The sequence below is a fragment of the Schistocerca cancellata genome, chromosome 4 (genome assembly GCF_023864275.1).
Source record: "Schistocerca cancellata isolate TAMUIC-IGC-003103 chromosome 4, iqSchCanc2.1, whole genome shotgun sequence".
NCBI classification, from domain to species: Eukaryota; Metazoa; Arthropoda; class Insecta; order Orthoptera; family Acrididae; genus Schistocerca; species Schistocerca cancellata.
The window spans coordinates 429,548,166-429,570,675 of NC_064629.1; the positions used below are offsets into that span (position 1 = coordinate 429,548,166).

Below are 22,510 nucleotides of genomic sequence, written 5' to 3' on the forward strand. Positions count from 1 at the left end.
TAACTCAGATTCACCTTTGGCAAAGTCAAAAGGAGTACGGTTAGTTTCAGCTAAACAAGAAGTGAAACAAGCTAAAGCTAAAGGAAAAGAAATAATAATAAATCAACAATAAAGCTGATAATTTATAAAATCAAACATGTTAGAACTAACAATTAAAATAATTAAAGATAATAACATTAAAGCCAAACTAACTTCATATGAAATTGTTTGAGCAACAGAACGAAGAGAACCTAATAAAGAATAATTTGAATTAGAAGACCAACCAGCAATTATAACAGTATAAACACCTAATCTAGTACAACATAAAAAAACAAAAATCCATAAGAAAAAGAACATATATAAGTTAAGTAAGGGAAAATTACACAAACAGCCAAGGAAATTATTAAATTAAAAACAGGAGAAAAATATTAAAGTAAATAATGAGATATAATAGGAATTGGCTGCTCCTTACAAATTAACTTAATAGCATCACTAAAGGGTTGAGGAATTCCTGCAAAACCTACTTTATTTGGGCCCTTTCGAATTTGGATGTAACCTAAAACCTTACGCTCTAATAAAGTTAAAAAAGGAACACTAATTAAAACACAAATAACTAATAAAAGAAAATTCAAAATAAACACAAATAAATCATAAATTATCAATACTATTTGTAGAAAAAATCTACATAAATGAATTCTAAATTCAACACATTAATCTGTCAAAATAGTAATTTAATTAGTATTAATCAATAAAATAAAAAATATTTCAACCATATAGTCCTTTCGTACTAATATGAACTAATAATCTTAGGATAGAAACCGACCTGGCTCACGCCGGTCTGAACTCAGATCATGTAAGAATTTAAAGGTCGAACTGACCTAATTATTGGGCTACTGCACCCAAAATTTTTCTTAATCCAACATCGAGGTCGCAATCTGCTTTGTCGATATGAGCTCTCAAAAACAATTACGCTGTTATCCCTAAGGTAACTTAATCTTATGATAATAAATTATGGATCAAACCAACAAACATAAATAAATGATATAATAATGAAGAGTTTATTTATTCTTCATGTCACCCCAACAAAACATCATCATTAAATATAGAAATACAAACAAAAACTATATAAAAATAAAATGTTAAGCTCTATAGGGTCTTCTCGTCCTAAAGAAAAATTTAAGCCTTTTGACTCAAAAGTTAAATACAAAAATTTATTAAGAGACAGTTGATTTCTCGTCAAGCTATTCATTCCATCCACTAATTAAGAGACTAATGATTATGCTACCTTGGCACAGTCAAAATACCGCGGCTCTTTAAAAATCTGCTCAGTGAGCAGGCCAGACCTCAAAGTATTTTCAAGAGGACATGTTTTTGATAAACAGGTGGAAATCAATTTTGCCTAGTTCCTTATAATAAATTCACAAGGTAAAAATTATATACAAATAAATATACTAATTCTATCATTATTACAAAAATTTTAAAATAAATAAATAATCTTAATAAAAAACCTAAAATAATTATAAAATCAAAATAAAAAATAATGAACTAAAACGTAATCTTAGAGATAGCTGGTTTAAAACTTACTGTTATATTTTATAAAACAAATTATAGGTTATTAACTTCAAAGCTTATCCCTTAAAGAATAAATAAGTTAATATTTATACTTAAAAATTAAATAAAAACAATTAACTTCAAAAAATTAAATTTTTTCTTAAGAAACTAGATATCTTGGGAAACGATTAACATCTCATTTCTATAAATAATTTAATAATAATTATGATACATTAACTATAAATTATTTATAAACAACCCAAATCGAGACAAGTACAGTAAATACTAAAATTTTGATAAGCCCTGATACAAAAGGTACAATAAATAAAATCTACTTTTAAAAATTTAAAATAATATTTCATAAAACAATTACATTACCAATAAACTATAATCTAAAAAATCAATTCTAGAAAGTATACTGGGACAAAATTCGACAAAATTATTTTTATTAAATAATTAAATAAACAAAAAATAAATATAATAAAATAAATAATCAAGATATCCTGATTTGCACAGAATAATTTTCAGTGTAAATGAAACACTTTACTAATAAGTTATATCTTGAAACTCTTACTAGATACACTTTCCAGTACATCTACTATGTTACAACTTATCTCATCTAAATTGAAGCTAAATTAAAACAATAAAATAGAATAATCAATAATGAGAGCGACGGGCGATGTGTACACACCTCAGAGCCAATATCAGTTAAATTAAATAAATTAAATTACTATCAAATCCACCTTCATTAATAGTATTTCACGATCAAATCCGTTATAAACAAAAATCTATTGTAACCCACCTCCTCTTAACTATAAGCTGCACCTTGATCTGAAATATATTATAATTATAAATCTTGAGAATTATAACTCTAAAAAGATTCTCTGATAATATAGATATACAAACAAATAAATTAAGTAGAGTAAATCGTGTATTATCAATCACGGGGCAGGTTCCTCTGAATGGAATGAGATACCTCCAAATTCTTTGGGTTTAATGACCTTAACTAATAGTACCCTGGTAAATATAATTAACTTTTAATATAATAGGGTATCTAATCCTAGTTTATTATTTAAATTTCACAGATACATAAAAAGAGCTATAAATAAATTTTAACATTTCACCTTACAAATTTACATTGTAACCCTAAAAATATAAACAACAGTTTTAACCAATAATATTCACTTGTATCAATCGTATAACCGCGGCTGCTGGCACGAATTATGCCGATACTAAATCAATTGCTAAATCCAAAATCACTTGATAATTAAATCAAATTACTGCAAAATAGAACATTTACTTTAACAAAACTTACATATAATACAAAGAAAAAGTGAATAAGTAAGCAAGAATAAAACTTTTGGAAACAAAATAAGAAATTCAAAAATTTATAAAATTAAGAAAGAATAAAAGATTCAAATATTTAAAGAAAAAAAAGAAAAAAACACAAATAGTGACAAAAAAAAAGAAACGCACCCTCGAATGACCACAACGACTTCTCTATTGTATATAAATAAAGATTAATATGGAACATGTATACCAATTAATGTATTATATTCTTTCTTATTTAATCTTTCTTATTGTATGAGCACATCACATATTTACAGTATGAATAGACGTTGACACACGAGCTTACTTTACGTCAGCAACAATAATTATTGCTGTACCTACAGGAATTAAGGTATTCTGATGATTAGCTACACCATATGGAACTAAATTCAAATTCAATCCACCACTATTATGAGCTTTAGGATTTATTTTTCTATTCACAATTGGTGGGCTAACAGGGTTAGTATTAGCAAACTCATCACTTGACATCGTATTACATGATACATATTATGTAGTAGCCCACTTCATTTACGTATTATCCATAGGAGCAGTATTTGCAATCATAGGAGGTGTTATTCAATGATACCCATTATTTACAGGATTAACTATAAATAATACATGATTAAAAATACAATTTACAATTATATTTATTGGGGTAAACTTAACATTCTTCCCTCAACACTTCCTAGGACTAGCAGGAATACCACGACGATATTCAGATTATCCAGATGCATATACATCATGAAATGTAGTGTCAAGAATTGGGTCTACAATTTCTATTGTACGAATCATTATATTTATTGTAATTATATGAGAAAGAATGGTTACAAACCGAGCAATCATATTTAGAGCTAATATAAGAAGATCAACAGAATGACTACAAAATAACCCGCCTGCAGAACACAGCTACTCAGAACTACCATTAATTTCAAGATTCTAATATGGCAGATTAGTGCAGTAGATTTAAGCTCTACAAATAAAGGTTTGACCTTTTATTAGAAAAATTCATTAATGGCAACATGATCAGATTTATCCCTTCAAGATGGAGCTTCACCATTAATGGAGCAACTATCATTCTTCCATGATCATACTATAGTCGTATTATTATTAATTACAGTAATTGTAGGCTACGCTCTAAGTTATATACTATTTATTGCCTATACAAACCGAAACATACTTCACGGACATTTAATTGAAACAATCTGAACAGCACTACCAGCAAATACACTAATTTTTATTGCACTCCCATCATTACGACTAGTATGTTTACTTGATGATTCAGTAGATGGAATAATCACAATTAAAACAATTGGATGACAATGATACTGAAGATATGAATATTCAGACTTTATAGACGTAGAATTTGACACTTATATAACACCAGAATAAGACCTAGAAATGACGGATTTCGACTCCTAGATGTAGATAACCGAACAATTCTACCAATAAATATACCAATAATAAAGAAAGATTAAATAATATAATAAATATATTTTATACAATTATGTAAATTAATGTAATATGTTATTAATATAAAATTAACTTTATATTAAGGTAAATTAAATATTAATTAGTTAAATAATTTAATTATAGAAAAAATATATAATTAAATTATTATAATTAACATAATTATCTATATTAATATAATATTTTATATTAAATAATATAAATTATATTTATTATATCGAATTATAATAATATTTAACATTAATTTACATATTATTATATAATTTATAATATAATAACGTATTTTAAGCTAAAAACATAAGTAGCTATAATCCTAGGTAAATAAATGTATTAAAATAATCACTTAATAATAATAAAATAACATTATAAGTATTTAAATTTAATTAAATGTAATATATTAATATAAATTATTTATTATATATAATATATACTCAAATTATCCGAACCGAGATAAATGAATTAGAAATAACCAAAATAATACATAAAGAAATTAAAAAAATTTTAATTTATATATTAAATATAAATGAAGTGCCTGATTAAAGGGTTACCTTGATAGGGTAAATCAAGTAAATAAAATTACCCTCATTAAAAATTACATAAGACAGAATTAAACTACCTCCTTTAGTATCAAAAACTAACGTGCATCATACACCTTAATGTAAAAGGGTAAGCTAAACAAGCTAATGGGTTCATACCCCATTTATAGAGGTATCAATCCTCTCCTTTTTAATGACCAACAACTCTACAAAACTTCTCTTCCTATCAACATTAATGATAGGAACGATCCTGTCAATTTCATCAAACTTCTGATTTGGAGTTTGAATAGGACTTGAGATCAACTTACTTTCATTTCTTCCGCTACTAACAAGCAATAAAAATATAATAATACATGAATCATCAATTAAATACTTTATTGTCCAAGCAATAGCATCGACAATACTATTATTTTAAATTTTGCTGATTCAAATAAAATATCCAATAGGATGAGAAACATAATTTATTCCATCAATAATAATCAGATCTAGATTATTATTAAAAATCGGGGCTGCACCTTTCCATTTCTGATTTCCAGAAGTAATAGGGGCTTCAAGATGAAATAACTGTTTAACACTAATAACATGACAAAAAATTGCCCCAATAATGGTGTTATCTTATTGTATTCAACTAAGAACTTTCGTTTGAACAATTATCATTCTAAGAATTATTATTGGGGCAATAGGTGGTTTAAATCAAACATCTCTACGACAACTTCTAGCATATTCCTCAATTAGACATTTAGGGTGAATAATTAAATCTCTAACAGTTAGAGAAAACATCTGATAACTATACTTTATTATTTACTCACTATTAAGATTAATTATGGTTTTACTATTTAAGCAAATAAATCTATTCTTTATAAACCAAATTTATTCAGCCAGAAATATAAAAACTGAAATTAAATTCATAATATTTTTATCTCTTCTATCCCTAGGTGGTTTGTCACCATTCCTTGGATTTCTACCAAAATGAATTGTAATACAATCATTAATAGAAAATAACATAACAACTATTATAACCATTACAGTTGTATTAACTACAATTACACTTTACTATTATATACGTATTAGATTCTCAGCCCTAATTATGTCATACACAGAAAATTCATGATCTATAAAAATAAAGTCTCAAAAATCAAGAATTATTCTCCCTATAACAGTAATAATTTCAACAATAGGATTAATCTCAACATCAACCTTAATCTCATTATACTAAGGACTTAAGTTAACTAAACTAATAACCTTCAAAGTTATAATTAAAAGAATAATCTTTTAGGCCTTAGTAAAATTTCACACCTCTAGAATTGCAGTCTAGAATCATAATTGAATATAAGGCCTAAAACATGGTAAGAGAGAAACATCTCATAAGTAGATTTACAGTCTACCACCTTAAATTCAGCCATCTTACCGCAAAAATGATTATTCTCAACAAACCATAAGGATATTGGTACTTTATACTTCTTATTTGGAGCGTGAGCAGGAATAGTAGGAACATCAATAAGAGTACTTATTCGTGCTGAACTCGGCCAACCAGGATCTCTAATTGGAGATGACCAAATCTATAATGTTATTATTACAGCACACGCATTTGTAATAGTTTTTTTTATAGTAATACCTATTATAATTGGTGGATTTGGTGATTGGCTCATACCATTAATAATTGGTGCACCAGATATAGCATTCCCACGAATAAATAATATAAGTTTTTGATTAGTACCGCCTTCACTAACCCTTCTTCTTACATCTTCTATAGTAGATAACGGTGCTGGTACAGGGTGAACAGTTTACCCCCCTCTTGCAGGAGCTATCGCACATGGAGGGGCATCTGTAGACCTGGCTATTTTCTTACTTCACTTAGCAGGTGTATCACCTATTCTTGGTGCAGTAAACTTCATTACAACAGCAATTAATATACGATCAGAAAGTATAACTCTAGATCAAACACCTTTATTTGCATGATCCGTAGCTATTACAGCCCTTCTCCTCCTTTTATCGCTTCCAGTATTAGCAGGAGCTATTACTATACTACTAACAGATCGAAATTTAAATACATCATTCTTTGACCCTGCAGGAGGAGGTGACCCAATTCTATATCAACACTTATTTTGATTCTTTGGGCACCCAGAAGTTTACATTTTAATTCTTCCAGGATTTGGAATTATCTCTCACATTGTATGTCAAGAAAGAGGAAAAATTGAATAATTTGGAACACTAGGTATAATTTATGCTATATTATCAATTGGACTAATAGGATTTATTGTATGAGCACATCACATATTTACAGTAGGAATAGACGTTGACACACGAGCTTACTTTACATCAGCAACAATAATTATTGCTGTACCTACAGGAATTAAGGTATTCAGATGATTAGCTACACTATATGGAACTAAATTCAAATGCAATCCACCACTATTATGAGCTTTAGGATTTATTTTTCTATTCACAATTGGTGGGCTAACAGGGTTAGTATTAGCAAACTCATCACTTGACATTGTATTACATGGTACATATTATGTAGTAGTCCACTTCCATTATGTATTATCCATAGGAGCAGTATTTGCAATCATAGGAGGTGTTATTCAATGATACCCATTATTTATAGGATTAACTAAAAATAATACATGATTAAAAATACAATTTACAATTATATTTATTGGGGTAAACTTAACATTCTTCCCTCAACACTTCCTAGGACTAGCAGGAATACCACGACGATATTCAGATTATCCAGATGCATATACATCATGAAATGTAGTGTCAAGAATTGGGTCTACAATTTCTATTGTACGAATCATTATATTTATTGTAATTATATGAGAAAGAATGGTTACAAACCGAGCAATCATATTTAGAGCTAATATAAGAAGATCAACAGAATGACTACAAAATAACTCGCCTGCAGAACACAGCTACTCAGAACTACCATTAATTTCAAGATTCTAATATGGCAGATTAGTGCAGTAGATTTAAGCTCTACAAATAAAGGTTTGACCTTTTATTAGAAAAATTCATTAATGGCAACATGATCAAATTTATCCCTTCAAGATGGAGCTTCCCCTTTAATGGAGCAACTATCATTCTTCCATGATCATACTATGGTCGTATTATTATTAATTACAGTAATTGTAGGCTATGCTCTAAGTTATATATTATTTATTGCCTATACAAACCGAAACATACTTCATGGACATTTAATTGAAGCAATCTGAACAGCACTACCAGCAATTACACTAATTTTATTGCACTCCCATCATTACGACTACTATATTTACTTGATGATTCAGTAGATGCAATAATCACAATTAAAACAATTGGACGACAATGATACTGAAGATATGAATATTCAGACTTTATAGACGTAGAATATGACACTTATATAACACCAGAACAAGACCTAGAAAATGACGGATTTCGACTCCTAGATGTAGATAACCGAACAATTCTACCAATAAATACGGAAGTACGAATATTAACAAGAGCATCAGACGTTCTACACTCATGAGCAGTACCTGCATTAGGGGTTAAAATTGACGCAACGCCAGGTCGACTAAACCAAGGAACATTTACAATAAACCGACCTGGACTGTTCTTTGGACAATGTTCAGAAATCTGTGGAGCGAACCACAGATTCATACCAATTGTAATCGAAAGAACTTCAGTAAACTTATTTATCAAGTGATTATCTAAGATAATCTAAGGAGTTAGTTAAAATATATAACATTAGAGTGTCAATCTAAAATAACTAAACAATTAGTACACCTTGAAATACATCAGATGACTGAAAGTAAGTAATGGTCTCTTAAACCAAAAAATAGCAAATTAACGACTACTTCTGATGGGGAAATTTAATCCAAATCCCTCAAATATCCCCTCTCATATGATTCTCCCTATTCATTATATTTTCGGCTACATTAATTTTGTTGTTGTTGTTGTTGTGGTCTTCAGTCCTGAGACTGGTTTGATGCAGCTCTCCATGCTACTCTATCCTGTGCAAGCTTCTTCATCTCCCAGTACCTACTGCAACCTACATCCTTCTGAATCTGCTTAGTGTATTGATCTCTTGGTCTGCCTCTACGATTTTTACCCTCCACGCTGCCCTCCAATGCTAAATTTGTGATCCCTCGATGCCTCAGAACATGTCCTACCAACCGATCCCTTCTTTTAGTCAAGTTGTGCCACAAACTTCTCTTCTCCCCAATCCTATTCAATAGCTCCTCATTAGTTACGTGATCTACCCACCTTATCTTCAGCATTCTTCTGTAGCACCACATTTCGAAAGCTTCTATTCTCTTCTTGTCCAAACTAGTTATCGTCCATGTCTCACTTCCATACATGGCTACACTCCATACAAATACTTTCAGAAATGACTTCCTGACACTCAAATCTATATTCGATGTTAACAAATTTCTCTTCTTGAGAAATGCTTTCCTTGCCATTGCCAGTCTACATTTTATATCCTCTCTACTTCGACCATCATCGGTTATTTTACTCCCTAAATAGCAAAACTCCTTTACTACTTTAAGTGTCTCATTTCCTAATCTAATTCCCTCAGCATCACCCGACTTAATTTGACTACATTCCATTATCCTCGTTTTGCTTTTGTTGATGTTCATCTTATATCCTCCTTTCAAGACACTGTCCATTCCGTTCAACTGCTCTTCCAAGTCCTTTGCTGTCTCTGACAGAATTACAATGTCATCGGCGAACCTCAAAGTTTTTACTTCTTCTCCATGAATTTTAATACCTACTCCGAATTTTTCTTTTGTTTCCTTTACTGCTTGCTCAATATACAGATTGAATAACATCGGGGAGAGGCTACAACCCTGTCTCACTCCTTTCCCAACCACTGCTTCCCTTTCATGCCCCTCGACTCTTATAACTGCCATCTGGTTTCTGTACAAATTGTAAATAGGCTTTCGCTCCCTGTATTTTACCCCTGCCACCTTCAGAATTTGAAAGAGAGTATTCCAGTCAACATTGTCAAAAGCTTTCTCTAAGTCTACAAATGCTAGAAACGTAGGTTTGCCTTTTCTTAATCTTTCTTCCAAGATAAGTCGTAAGGTCAGTATTGCCTCACGTGTTCCAGTATTTCTACGGAATCCAAACTGATCTTCCCCGAGGTCAGCTTCTACTAGTTTTTCCACTCGTCTGTAAAGAATTCGTGTTAGTATTTTGCAGCAGTGGCTTATTAAACTGATTGTTCGGTAATTTTCACATCTGTCAACACCTGCTTTCTTTGGGATTGGAATTATTATATTCTTCTTAAAGTCTGAGGGTATTTCGCCTGTCTCATACATCGTGCTCACCAGATGGTAGAGTTTTGTCATGACTGGCTCTCCTGAGGCCATCAGTAGTTCTAATGGAATGTTGTCTACTCCCGGGGCCTTGTTTTGACTCAGGTCTTTCAGTGCTCTGTCAAACTCTTCACGCAGTATCTTATCTCCCATTTCATCTTCATCTACATCCTCTTCCATTTCCATAATATTGTCCTCAAGTACAGTCGTGGACAAAACGAGCGAGACCCCTCGCCTTTTCGTTATGCTGATCCGCACGGCTTTAAAGTCTGCTACACAGCATAACCGGCTAGGCGACGAAGTGCTACCAACATACTATGCACTTGCGTGAAATTGACAAACTATCTGAACTTTTTTAGGCTGTTTTCAATAATTTGTAAGACTATATTAATGCTGATTAGTGTGTTAAATACAACACGTAAATATAAGACAGAACTGAAAGAAGAAACGCTAATTGGTATGAACTGTACCAATAAAAATGAATTTCAACTTATCGAGATAACATAATTGTTTTAGTAATACAAAGAACGCCGGATCGTCACGAATTAGCAAAATATTATCCGCTTTCGGCCGCGAAACGGTCTGTGTCAACGTTCAGACCAGTCATACTGGATTACCGTTGCTGACCTACCATGAAAGTGTGCAAATTTAACAATGCGTGAAGATTCATAACGAAATTCAGTTAAAAATCATTCAGTGCCACACTTAAGTCAATTCCATTATTGACAGAAGCGGATAAAGTAGGCAGTAACATGTATGAAATTCTACAAGAGTGTCATATTGACATGCACAGGGCGCCAGTACAGAATAAAGGTAGCGATAAAACGTATTGGGGCCGTGAGAATTTCTTAAAATTGCTTTACTGATATTCTACCTGCCTCCATCGAGATTAGAACCGAAAACAAACTAGACCTTCCTTTCACTACGCTAGCAGACAACCCATGCAGCCCTCTATTACTACCCCAGACATGAATAAGTCACCAATTTCGCAATGAAAATGGCAAAATTATCTGCAGTTTCTGTTGCATAGAGCTTTCTGGACTCAAAAACATGAATTTTCTTCCTTTATGTCACCGCTTATGTGACAACCATTCGGGATGTTTATCGAAACAGCAAAATACTACTATTAGAGTGTAAATTTAGTAGGATATTTCTGCACCACCCCAGGAAATAAACGGCTACACAGCTGCCAAATGTATTCTACACTGTTTCGAATTCTCCACTAGACTCGCCACAGCCGCAAAACGTTGATTAGCCTAAGTGTTTCTTAAGCTACCTAGCAATGGGAATGTTCGCACTTCTAAAACGCGGTAGCATTAATACTGGGATGTGAACTACCATGTGTATAGGCAAATGGATTCTATTTACATTCCTGTAAACGTGATTTGGATCGAAAGCGTAGCTACGATTAATATGCTGATGTATCGACTGCAACTAGAACATTTCGAATAAAGAGTAGGGGGTGTTATTTATGTAGTCCTCATCTTCAGTACCTGCCGTAGCTGTTTTCGTTGTTAGGATTTCGTCACCTAAACCGGTAAAAAAGGAACCCTACAAGTCTCACTTTCTTGACCGTCTATCGGTCTACACAACCTTTAAAACCCGTTTACCTCCAGAACGGGTAGACATAATAAGCGGAAATATATCGCACTTCTTGTGGTAACCGGTCCCTTGGTGGTGTAAAAAAGTGAGCTTCTATGTCAACGCAATCTAAAGACACGGCTGTTTATGAAAAGAAAATTTACGTGAAGGGTCAAAAAATGGCTCAAAGAACTATGCGACCAAACTGCTTATGTCATCAGCCCCTAGACCTAGAACTACTTAAACCAACCTAACTTAGCACACATCCACGCCCGGGGAAGGATTCGAACTGACGGCGCAAGCAGCCGTGCGATCCGCGATATGACGCCGTTGAAAGCACGGCTAACCCGCGCCGGAAAGCTGTTAATATCATCTGATGTTGCTAAGAAGTTATTTACTTCTGGTGAATGATTTTCTGGACAGTTCATTTACGATAGAATAACTAAAATATATTTGATGTTACGGAAGACGAAGGACGCCTAATTCGTTTCCCTCTCTTTACTTATGATGTTACATTCGCAATCTGAGCATACGTATTATCCATAACCACACTTTAGCGCCACATAGATACGTGAATGAAACACATTGACGTACAGCTTTAGACATAAAAACTGACCGCCGGCCGCCTGCCACAGAGACTAAGTCCGAGTCTATTCACTTAACGTAGCCAATAAAACTGACCGGCCATCTGCACAATCTGGCAACACTGTAAGATGCGGAAGCGTTAGGAGGAAGTGTTGTCTACTTCCGAGATGTTCTGGGATTGTGTGAGCCCGTGGTCTAGTGCTAGCCGGCACGGTAGCTCAGCGTGTTCGGTCAGAGAGCCGGTTGGCCCCTGTAATAAAAAAAACTGAGTGGAAGGATCAACCACCGAACTTGAACAGGATGTCCTGCGACGTCCGCAACGACCAAACACAACGATCAATAATGAACAATAAGAAAAAAAAGAAAAGAAAAAATGGTAATCGTCATGCATTCTAAGCTTATGGTTGCCTGTTCGTGTCCAACTTTTTTTTTTTTTTACCACATTTCGGTCTAAAGTTATGATTCTGATTGAGCATCGAAGATAATTCGCTCAACATTCTACCCACCAGCAATGACAAGTATTCCAGAAACAACTCCGCAGGACAGCTCGTGGCTGCGCCGCGATCATAACAGCTTACGCTCGAGCGTTTCCTCACGCTGCAGCGGCTACCGGCCACCGGCCGGACGCCACCCGCCGCTTGAAATCCGGCGCCGCCCATGAGAACGCGGCGCCACGCTGTCAGTGTATGTATCAACTGTCATTTTCGAATTTGAAGTTCTAGTTATCATCTTGCAGTTAAACATTCGATTTTGCATACTTGAAAATCATGAACTACAGTTAAGCATTGTAAAATTGAGTCGCAAGTGGAAAAAGGTGTAACATCTGCAACACAACGTTTACTTTTGGTATAACAGAGGGGTGAATGCAGAGGAGGCAGCTAGAAAGATTTGAACTGTGTTTGGAGCGAGTGCTTTTGGTAAAAATACGCCAGAAAAAGATATTCGTGTTTCAACAAAGATCGTTCTGGCATGAATGATTTTCCACGTTAAGGAAGTCTCGACTACTGATATATGTGATAGATTACCATTTAACCATCATGCGACATTTGCATTCAACAGGCAAAGTTCAGAAGTCTGGTGTAGGAGTACTGCATGCTCTAATTCGAAACAACAAAAATCGACGGAGTGACTATTATTGAACGTCATCAGGTCACTCATCGAGCATTCCTTTCGGTCGGAGTGTAAGAAAATCGAGCAACAAAACTACATCACCTGTGCTACTGCATGATAACGCACTATGTTGATTTGAGAAACAAAACAATCCAGGACACTGATAGAAAAGTCGTCTCTCAGGCACTTGTATTGATAGGGATGTCCTCTCTGAAGCACTTGTCCCTCTCGTCATATATTTGTAAAATTTTACCTTTCCCGCTCTTGATCGATCAACTGTCAAGGCAATTCATTTCTAGACGGAAATACTCTTAAAACTACTCTTGTTTAATGACATCGTTAGAACCAGTAGGTTTCTACAGGCGTAGAATTTGTAAACAACTTTAGCATTGTCAGATCGTTTTAGATATCATGAAAGAAAATGCTGCTGCTGATTAATTTCTCTTTGATAATTACTGTTGCGTTTAGTAAAGTAATGGAAAATGCAATTGAAATATTCACTGTACTAATACAAATTAAATTCAGCTTACTACAGAAACATCACGACGGCAGTCTATCTTAATAAAGCATTAAGTGTCTGTGAGACGATTGAACCTATTTTAACACGAATTAGTAGGATATTACCAACTTTTGACTTCGAAAAGATCTGTATTTATTTCATTTCCTGTACCATTCGTAAGTATTATGAAAATGTGACATTTCATAGATAAAATTATGTATTCACAACAACAAAAAATATGTCGGTAGAAAACAAAAGTGGCATTATGAATTTGGCAGTACCGTAAGGTTTTCGCTCTGACACTAAGAGTTACTGAAAGTAGCAAGACGAATTTTGCTCGAGCGTTTCTTACGATTCCCTTATTGAGTTTTTATCAGCCTGATTGTAGCTGTGCTACAAAAGATTTAAAAATCTGGCTTTCAGCGAGTCGCGAAAGGCGAACGAAAGCAGCTTGCACCTGTTAGCTAAGCATGTTACCTGGGAACTGGTTTTTTCCTAAACTGGGAAGACGTCCTTTTGTGGTTGAATTGTTGGCAAATGTCAGTCAGACGTGTGCCGTTGGTCTAAGCGTTTCGGTGTGTTGAATTTGTGCCAATGATTTTTCTACAGGTTTCTTCTGTCCCAAATAGAGAGTTGAAGTCTCCCACTAGTATTTTCACGTCATTCTGGTGAATTTTGCTCATAGTATTTTCGAGTGTGTACCAGAATTTTTCGACATTTTCGGAGTTTTTCCTATTTTCGATGTTGGTGGGGACACGTGCATTGATGAGCGTATATTTTTTACTGTGGCTCTGAATGAGCATAGTCATAAGTCGCTTGTTGATGGGCCGGCCACGGTGACCGAGCGGTTCTAGGCGCTTCAGTTCGGAACCGCGTGACTGCTACGGTCGATGGTTCGAATCCCGCCTCGGGCATGGATGTGTGTGATGACCTTAGGTTAGTTAGGTTTAAGTAGTTCTAAGTTCTACGGGACTGATGACTTCCGGTGTTAAGTCCCATAGTGCTCAGAGTCATTTGAACCTTTTCATTGTTGATGGGTGTGATTTCTTTGACAGAGTTGATGATAGATCTGTGTTCGAGAAATGCAATGCCGAAGATTGGTACGCCTTTCGCTACCTTTTGTTGTATTTTGCTTTTGAAGACGCTATGGTTTCCCTAATGCAAGGTTTCATTGTCAGTTAGTCGTGGTTCTTGAAGAGCAAGGATGAGAATTTTTTGTCGGTGGATTTCTTTTCTGAGATTATTTAGTTTTCGTGTTTGGATCAATGTATCGATGTTTACTTTTAAATGCATGTTTCTGCCTTGTAGGGAAATTTACCAGAGATCTTCGATATTCTCTGCCGTGCTAACCTGGACTCCCCAGAATCCGAAAATCCAACTGCCGCCTATCGACAGCCGGGTTGTGTACCACCTGGGGTAAAGTTGACTTTGCTTGCATAGTTCATGTTTTCTTGTGTTTCATTGGTTTGGCTTGGGTGATAAAAGGACCGGACAGGACCAGAGAATGTTGAAGCCTTTGAAAGCAAATATTTTCAGCCAAGCTCATTGAGCTAAGAGACGGTGAGCAGAGTGGCGGTGATTTTCACTCAGACGTGTCTGGATTTTGGGTTCAACGGATTTGGTAGCCATTCAGGATTGTGTTAGTATTTGGTTCACCCCTAGTATTTGATTTCCTCGGTACCACCCATATGGGGGAGGGTGTCCCCTATCCGCCACATGCGATTATTATTATTATTATTATTATTGTCATTATGTCATCAGCAAATCCGATATGGTGTATCTTCCCACCACTGAAATATATTTGTACTGTTCGATTCAGTATTTCCATCGCATAAATGTGGGTTATAATTACGTTACATTGCTGCTAGAAGACATATTTCTCACTTTTTCTTAGCCAGTTGCTACCTGTTACTCCATCATAGGAATTTATGTGCGCAGCATTTTGCAATACAGACGTTCAAATTATCCGATTTCTGTAATTTCGTTTCGATACCAGATAGTTCTAATCGGATTCAGCTAGGCAATCTTAATGTGGATATCTGACTACGACGCTCATCATGTGATATACTGGGCAAATCACATTCTTAATCGGACTGTTGAATATAGATCACTTATCTATGACATGGCCTGAATTCTTAAACACTGTGGAAAATAATAATCCAATGTGCTTATTACAAATACGTTATTTAAATATAAATACATGGACTAACGAGATAATAGTTTATTTACAGGAGCAGAGCCCCATCCATCATAGCAGAGCAGTGCGAGATTGGTTTCAGGCCCAAGAGAGGATAAAGCTGTTGCTGTTTGTTCCACGATCACCAAACATCAACCAGATAGAGAATATGTGGGCAGAGGTAACAAGTGCATTGCCACGTGGATCTACAAAAGCAAACGACCTTTGGACAAATATAGAAAACATATGTTGGGAAGTAAACCATCACGCTACACTGTCGACGACTTAATGAAATCAATTCCCTAAGCCTTCGAGAAATCTTACGTAATGATCGTGGGTGGGTTGGTTACTAAAAGTATAAAAAAATGTTCAAATGTGTGTAAAGTCTTATGGGACTCAATTGCTAAGGTCATCAGTACCTAAGGTTACACACTACTTAACCTAAATTATCCTAAGGACAAGCACACATACTCATGCCCGAGGGAGGACTCGAATCTCCGCCGGGATCAGCCACGCGGCCCATGACTGCAGCGCCCTAGACCGCTCGGCTAATCCCGCGCGGCTACTAAAAGTACACTCGTCCACAAAACCCATGTGGACAATTATCTGATAATCGGTCAAGCTTCGCTTTGTCGCAGCTCTTTAGCATACAAGACCATTTACTTTCAGGCTCCTTCTTACAATTCTTGCAATGCAAGGTAATTGAAAATACTCATCCACTCGACGCCAACTGAGGAACTGACTGGTGCATGTGTTGTTCAACACACAGTAGTTGTCAGCCTCACTAGAATCAATGACTGTGTGTCTGTGTGTGTGTGTGTGTTTTCGTGTTCATGCACAATCTGAATCAATACTATTAACATTAGAGAGACAACCAACAATAAATAATTCATCAAATATGACTGTAAAGTATTTTAATGCGATGGGAAGTTACTAACTGAATTTTCACCCAACCCACGTCCTGCATATTACGTTAAGTAAGATGTATTAACTCCATAGTATCGTTAGCAGAGACAGTGCGCTCTTGTTGTCGAGGCTCGCGACAAGCGCAGCGATCAGCAGTGCCCAATGCCGCCGCGATTTGTTTATGTTGGCTGAGCGTGGACACTGCAGCAGACGCTTCGCCATAAACAGAAAGAAATCACCTTGTCTCTGACCGCAGTGAGCGGATATCACTGCCTGCGTGTTCTTACAGTAACCAACGTGAGACTCTACTCACAGGTGCCATGGAGCAATTGCAACGGGTATCATGTCATTAGTCATCAGAATATTAACCAGTGATGAAATGTCCACTCTATTTGAATCCCAAGAAAATAGGAACCTTCTCACAAAGGAATGTGAGGTGATATCAAAATTTATCCAACATACAAAAATTAACTGCAGGGCTTTCATGTATGCAGTAGTAGCACACAAGGAAATATTATGTCTTGGAAGCGTATATTTCGTTTCCTCTTCTCATTTTAACGCCCTTGTTTTAGTATGAAGTGGGAAAATAAACACGAAAAACTCAAGTTCCTGAGAAGCATGTAAGTCATTTCCTCTTCTCATATCATAACTTTTGTTTTAGTATGAGGTAAAAAAATAAACAGTTTAGGGTTCTGAAACATAATATGACACCAGATTCTTATCGTAGGCGCTATCGGAAACGCAAAAAGCATGGAGCTGTCCATTGTTTTGTCCAAAAGTCTGTTTCCTTTCATGCATTACTCACGTTAGGAGATTCTTCTTTAAGGACTTGTGGGCATCAAGTTCTTCAGCAGAACAAGCCTTATGTTATTGTGCTAATTACGGTATGGAAAAAATGCAACAAACACGAGTTCCCCTGGAGCACATGTCTGTATTCAGCAATGAGCGCCAGCTGCCACAACACTTCACAGAATCCTTGCGGCGAGCAACACAACTGTGCGTGCACTTCAGACTTCATTCAGTAAGACGTCAGGAGATGGATGGAAACGTCAAATTAACGTTTCTTTCCGAGTCGTATTCAACCCAGAATGAGGTGTTATTAAGGTAGTTGAACGTTCTAGCAATTACACTTATATAATTCCAATATGAGTATTCAGATAGCCAAAAGAACCCGTTAGTGCGAAACCATCTGGAACTGCATTAACATCAAACTGCAAGAACTTGAGACAATACGTGGACTCTTCTCTTCGCTAGGTGACCTATTACTGATATTTAGGATTCTCTCCGTCCTAGGCGTAATGGAAACGGAACTTCAGAGGCGCTTTCCGCTATTCTTGACAAACATGAGAAACTTGTAATCACTGCGAGTTACAACTGCGTGATGATAATGGTTCAGGTTGTCAGTAGTTGTGGTGGTGTTATGCTGTCAAACTGCTTACGGCAACGTTAATGGTGGCGCACACAATTTAGCGCTGACTACCTACTTAAGTAAAGACAGTGTTGTGGCGTCGTCGCTTGTCTTTATTTGGCCTAAGCTTGAGTAATCCGATTTAACGAACATAGTACTACATTCGTGGGCTGCTAATGATACAGTATGACTACAGAGATCATCGTGCGGGTATTACATTAATTCTGCAATGAATTGCTTAAAAAATGTTACCCTCAGCTATGCAGCTGGAATGACTCACTACACAGGTACTCTATGTTGCACTTGGTTAAGTGATCAGCTCGCTGCAATCCTGCTTCTTCTGTTTGTAAATGCTTGTATACGTCAAAAATGGTTCAAATGGTTCTGAGTGCTATGGGACTTAACGTCTGAGGTGGTCAGTCCGCTAGAACTTAGAACTACTTAAACCTAACTAACCTAAGGATATCAGACACATCCATGTCGGAGACTGGAGTCGAACCTGAGACCGTAGCTCTCGCGCGGTTCCGGACTGTAGCGCCTAGAACCGCTCGGCCACCCTGGCCGGCATACTTGTATACTGACCATTCGTTATATGAACTACAATCTAATTCGCATGTATATGGCATGGGTTAGCTCCGGCACGAAGGTATGACTAAGGATTGGATTCCGTTTGAGTCCCGTTATTTTGATGGCAAGACAAATGTTCGCAAATCACCTCTATTGCCTCAAAAAACAATTGCATCTTAAATATCGAAGGACCGACGTCCACACTGTCACAGCGCGTTGAAATACAGCAACGACGGCAGATGAAAATTTGTGACCGACTGAGCTTCGAACCTAGACCTGCTGCTTACTAGACAGACGTTCTGACCACTGCACTATTACTTTTTTTTAAAGTTTGAGAAGAATTTCAGCACCAGGTAGGCGGAGGCAAAGAGGGCAGGGGTCGAAAATCCGAGGCCTGGCCACAGTGCCTCCCCCATACCTGTCACTGAGCAGCTGCATTATTCACATGTATTCCATGTTTGCACTCATATATTCCTTTAAATTGTTGAACAAAATTGAAGTAGTAATTAAGGTAAAATAAATTACAGATTGTCGCTTCCAATGGCATGCGTTCCTTGTGGAACATAACTTATAACAGTGAACAGGGTGACGGAAAAATAAATAACAACCATTCATTCAGAAATATATTCACAATTTAAGTTATTATGCACTGGATGCATATGAAGTCTGTAAGGAAGCCATATATTTTTCAACAAATGGAAGAAGTTTCGGAGCCGGAGGGGGTTAGCCAAATTAGAACAGTTGTGATTTAAGAACCGACGTAAAAGAATATTCCAGGAATAAAAAAAAGTGAAAGAATAGTATTCTGCTTCTAATCAATAAAACTGTCTATCTCTTTGTAACCCACATAAAGCAATAGATAAAAAATTTTTAAAACATTCCTTATATTTGTTATTCTTCTTCAGCTTAAAATGTTCTTCTGCAATATTAAACATGCACTCTTCTAAGTTCTAAGTTTTGTTTATTACGACGTACAACACAAACTGTCCCAGAAGCCACGAATAACTGTTATTCTTTGCGGACGGGTAACATTTCCAGTCAGGTTTAAAGCTTCAGTTATCGGTATATGACTTTCTGCGGTTCTGTGGCTAGTGCTAATTTCTTCGTAGTCCAGTTCCAAATTCTGATTCTATTTTCACATAAGAAGGTGTGCGCTACAGTTTCTACAAGCCCACATTCGTCGCAGTATGAAGATGGTCTCAATTTGATTTTTCATAATCGTTCCACTGTGGGTATGGTTTCGTTTACAACGTCGCTCCATACGGCACTGACTCTAGTTGGTATAATTTTATTGTTGATATTTTTCCAGACGTTTCTCCAGTTTTTTGTAGGTTAATTCACCGGAATTGGTTTGTGTAGACGATGTCTGGTAATATAATCATAGACGGTTCTACTGTTGGTTTGTGCTGGTGGAAGTCTTATACAGCTCCAATCGCCATAGTACTTTCGGACGTAATCTAGGCTGGCGTGCTACATTAACAGGAGCGTTCCTATCTCCAGGATCTAAGGAGAGGAACAGAAGTTTCGTGATGCTTGTCTTAGTGGCATGTATTAGTTTAAAGGCACGTCTTTAATTCCAAGTCCTCTGTTTTGCCTGTGCAAAGTCGCCGTGTGGAAGGGTACTTTGAAGATATTTTGTTTCCAAACATACCAAGAGGCTACAGCTAATATTTTATGTGCAGTGACCTGCAGTATCGGTAAGACTGCTGTGACATGATAAATTTTGCTAAGTATGTATGTATTTATAAACTGAACTTTCTGCAGTCAGTATAACGATCGCATGTCATGGTCCTTCAACACGGTTCAGATGACATTAAGTTTCCTCTCCCAACAAGTTTCTCATGTTTGTCAAGAATAGCGGAAAGCGCCTCTGAAGTTCCGTTTCCATTACGCCTAGGACGGAGAGAATCCTAAATATCAGTAATAGGTCACCTAGCGAAGAGAAGAGTCCACGTATTGTCTCAAGTTCTTGCAGTTTGATGTTAATGCAGTTCCAGATGGTTTCGCACTAACGGGTTCTTTTGGCTATCTGAATACTCATATTGGAATTATATAAGTGTAATTGCTAGAACGTTCAACTACCTTAATAACACCTCATTCTGGGTTGAATACGACTCGGAAAGAAACGTTAATTTGACGTTTCCATCCATCTCCTGACGTCTTACTGAATGAAGTCTGAAGTGCACGCACAGTTGTGTTGCCCGCCGCAAGGATTCTGTGAAGTGTTGTGGCAGCTAGCGGTCATTGCTGAATACAGACATGTGCTCCAGGGGAACTCGTGTTTGTTGCATTTTTTCCATACCGTAATTAGCACAATAACATAAGGCTTGTTCTGCTGAAGAACTTGATGCCCACAAGTCCTTAAATAAGAATCTCCTAACGTGAGTAATGCATGAAAGGAAACAGACTTTTGGACAAAACAATGGACAGCTCCCTGCTTTTTGCGTTTCCGATAGCGCCTACGATAAGAATCTGGTGTCATATTATGTTTCAGAACCCTAAACTGTTCATTTTTTTACCTCATACTAAAACAAAAGTTATGATATGAGAAGAGGAAATGACTTACATGCTTCTCAGGAACTTGAGTTTTTCGTGTTTATTTTCCCACTTCATACTAAAACAAGGGCGTTAAAATGAGAAGAGGAAATGAAATATACGCTTCCAAGACATAATATTTCCTTGTGTGCTACTACTGCATACATGAAAGCCCTGCAGTTAATATTTGTATGTTGGATAAATTTTGATATCACCTCACATTCCTTTGTGAGAAGGTTCCTATTTTCTTGGGATTCAAATAGAGTGGACATTTCATCACTGGTTAATATTCTGATGACTAATGACATGATACCCGTTGCAATTGCTCCATGGCACCTGTGAGTAGAGTCTCACGTTGGTTACTGTAAGAACACGCAGGCAGTGATATCCGCTCACTGCGGTCAGAGACAAGGTGATTTCTTTCTGTTTATGGCGAAGCGTCTGCTGCAGTGTCCACGCTCAGCCAACATAAACAAATCGCGGCGGCATTGGGCACTGCTGATCGCTGCGCTTGTCGCGAGCCTCGACAACAAGAGCGCACTGTCTCTGCTAACGATACTATGGAGTTAATACATCTTACTTAACGTAATATGCAGGACGTGGGTTGGGTGAAAATTCAGTTAGTAACTTCCCATCGCATTAAAATACTTTACAGTCATATTTGATGAATTATTTATTGTTGGTTGTCTCTCTAATGTTAATAGTATTGATTCAGATTGTGCATGAACACGAAAACACACACACACACACACAGACACACAGTCATTGATTCTAGTGAGGCTGACAACTACTGTGTGTTGAACAACACATGCACCAGTCAGTTCCTCAGTTGGCGTCGAGTGGATGAGTTTTTTCAATTACCTTGCATTGCAAGAATTGTAAGAAGGAGCCTGAAAGTAAATGGACTTGTATGCTAAAGAGCTGCGACAAAGCGAAGCTTGACCGATTATCAGATAATTGTCCACATGGGTTTTGTGGACGAGT

General features: G+C 36.1%; 1 long non-coding RNA gene across 1 annotated transcript in view; it reads right to left on the reverse strand.

Annotated features, from left to right (window-relative positions):
- Positions 1-883: 883 nt before the first annotated feature.
- The window catches only part of LOC126184883 (uncharacterized), a 45,137-nt gene continuing 23,510 nt past the window's right edge, over positions 884-22,510 (reverse strand). Inside the window, exon 2 of the long non-coding RNA XR_007536898.1 lies at positions 884-1,322. This is a non-coding gene — a long non-coding RNA (uncharacterized LOC126184883). The remainder of the gene's footprint in view (positions 1,323-22,510) is intronic.